Source organism: Pygoscelis adeliae, unplaced genomic scaffold, assembly GCF_000699105.1.
Source record: "Pygoscelis adeliae isolate BGI_AS28 unplaced genomic scaffold, ASM69910v1 Scaffold53, whole genome shotgun sequence".
Taxonomy (NCBI): Eukaryota; Metazoa; Chordata; class Aves; order Sphenisciformes; family Spheniscidae; genus Pygoscelis; species Pygoscelis adeliae.
In genome coordinates, this window is record NW_008824468.1 from 163,748 (window position 1) to 166,434 (window position 2,687).

The following is a 2,687-nucleotide window of genomic DNA, read 5'->3' on the forward strand; positions in this document are numbered from 1 at the left end:
GTAAGAAAGTTTGTCTCTTCCAAGCATTTCTCACAGGGTTTTCACCAACATATGTTTTTGTTTCTCTCAGTATTTCACCACTGCTTCCTCTTTTGATGAGTTTACCCTTCTTCTCAACCAACATAGGCTTAGGATTAAAACCTGAGGCTTAGTACTAAATTTAGAAGAAAGAGAACAAGTGGATCTGAAGTTTATACCTGCTAGGCAAAAAATACAGGGACCATTAGCAACAGAAGTGGATTTCTGTCTCATATCCCTTGTAGGAACAGAAAATGGTTTATTTGTTGGCTATACACTGTAAACTGAGAGACTTGATCTCTGAGATCAGTCAGTAAAAGCTTCTACTTATTTACAAATCCTGGATTCAAACCCCAGTGCCAAATAATTGCCCATAATTTTTGTGACAAATGTAGACAAATCATGATTGATGCATCTCTCCATACCTTTCTTTCTCTCCCCCCTTCCCTGCATAATTACCAACCAGGCTAAACATTCCCTGCAGGCAGGGAAGAGAATCTACTATCAATATTTTGATGATCCATTAGTGCAGGTCGTATCTGATTGAGTTTTCTTCTTGTTCTCTTGGAATGTAACACTCTGTGACCTTGAAATATGAGCATTAAAGACAGGATACCTTATCTTGCTACATGTCACTGTCACCACATAAAGCTTCTATTATGGGTGCTTTGAAATGAGCTGGTGGTGAAAAGAGAACCTCTACTGTTAAACCTACCTTAACACAAAGTCTGTGTTATTTATTTACGATGTTACATGAATCATCTGCACTTTCTGTGATAAGCCCAGCACTGTGTGTCTTTCATTTCAGCTGACATTTTGCTGCCATTTGCCAGGCTAAGTAACTACTGTGCAATCACTCCAAGCTGATGCATGGTCATTGTTTTGCACAAAATGGATATTTAACTCAGCTGAAAGACCTTTTTGAAGAATATAATTTGACAAAGTAAATCTTTGCTCATATATGAGATATCAAGTAGGTCTGTACCAAATACACTTTTTGAGATAGCTAAAAGGATTTCTGCAGAGAATTTGACAAACTATTTTACTTCTGTGCACAAAGTAAAAAAAAAAGATTAGTTTTGAGCAAAAAGGATTTCTCAGGGTAATGAAAGGCTTTTGTTTGGAATTATATATTCCTAGCCTCGCCTGATAGATGTTTGAAAGCTCTGTCTTTGTAAAAACAGAGAGCTGTCAGTTACATACTTTTGAATGTGTTAAAAAGGATCTAATAAAATGATATTTTTCTGTACCTTGTGTTTGGGTTTTTTCCCAGAGATTTGATTATGAATCACAAGGCCAATTCTTGATAAACCTACTGCATTTCATGATTCTTTAGCTTGCTTGATCATGCCTTAAAATGATAGAATCATTGGGTATGTTGTGCATAGAGTAACTGAGCATTTTTGTCTCTCTAACTGTAAGAGGCAGAAAATTGAACACATTTCAAGGATAAGAAGTTTTGCCTGCAGTTGTTTAGCTGCTGAGAAAATTTGCTGGCAGGTTTGCTTCGGGGGGGAAACAATAATAATAAATAAAAAATAAATAATAATAATAATAATAAATTAAAAAAAGAGGACCAGCAGCTGAGACTGGGGTAGGTTCTCGAGTTAGGAACTTGGAGACAGCGAGCGCCTTTCGCGTCAGCCCTCACACGAGTGAACCGACACTTGCGAGCTCCTGAATAAGTAACTCCTTGGCCGGTACATTGCTTAAATGTACGACGTGTTCATTCATTTCCTCTCTGAGCATTAAGCGGGGGGAAAAAGGGGGGGGGAAAGCCCTAATAAAAGTTATTATATATTAGCGTTACGTACACGAAATATTTTTCCTTCTGTTTACCTGGCAAGAAAAAAAAAAAAAAGAAACAAATAGAATTGTAATTAAGAAAGAAAGAAAAAAAAGAAAGCAAGAAAAGCAAAGGGAGGGGGAAGGCTACCCACATCCTCTTAAAACAACATCCTAGGATGTTAAGTTGGTCTGTTAGGAGCACTGGAGAACTGTTTTACATGTTGACGCAGCGAGCTGCGCACGCTAACCAAGGATGCTGCCGGTGCAGGCTGAAAGTAAATTTGATGCCGTAAGATAACCAGTGCACTTAAGGGAAAGGGTATATCTTTTTCTTGTTATATTCTTTATCACTACACCAACCAAGGTTTTTATATCAAACCAAAGGGAAATACACTGCTAGAATATGGACTGTTTAAGTCACTAAACTGTGATTATTGATTCTGTACATACCATTGTTATAAAGAAGAACAGAGCTTTGTATATTTGAAATGTTATAAAACAATTGCACTCAGTGTAGTGTTGTAAAAGTTTGTCATTCTGTAGATTCTTACTGTGTTATAGATATAATAGGGTTCCTAGACAAATATTTATGTACAAACCCTTTATTTAACTTATTAACTGTAGAGGTTTCTGAAACCCTCAAGAGGCGATGGTACAGTACTTTTTCGTGTAATGTCGTTATTGTTAACACTTTTCCTTGCTATCCGGTGGAGAAGTGCCACGTTCAGAAAATAAACAAAAATATATGTTTAACAAAAAAAAAAAAAAGGAACAAAAGAAAAAGAAAAACAAAAACCAAAAGCAAAAAAACCCGGTCCTTGCGGGGGCTGCCGGGCCGCCTGCGCCTCACGGCGGGAGCCCGGGGCCGGGGGCGCCCGGGG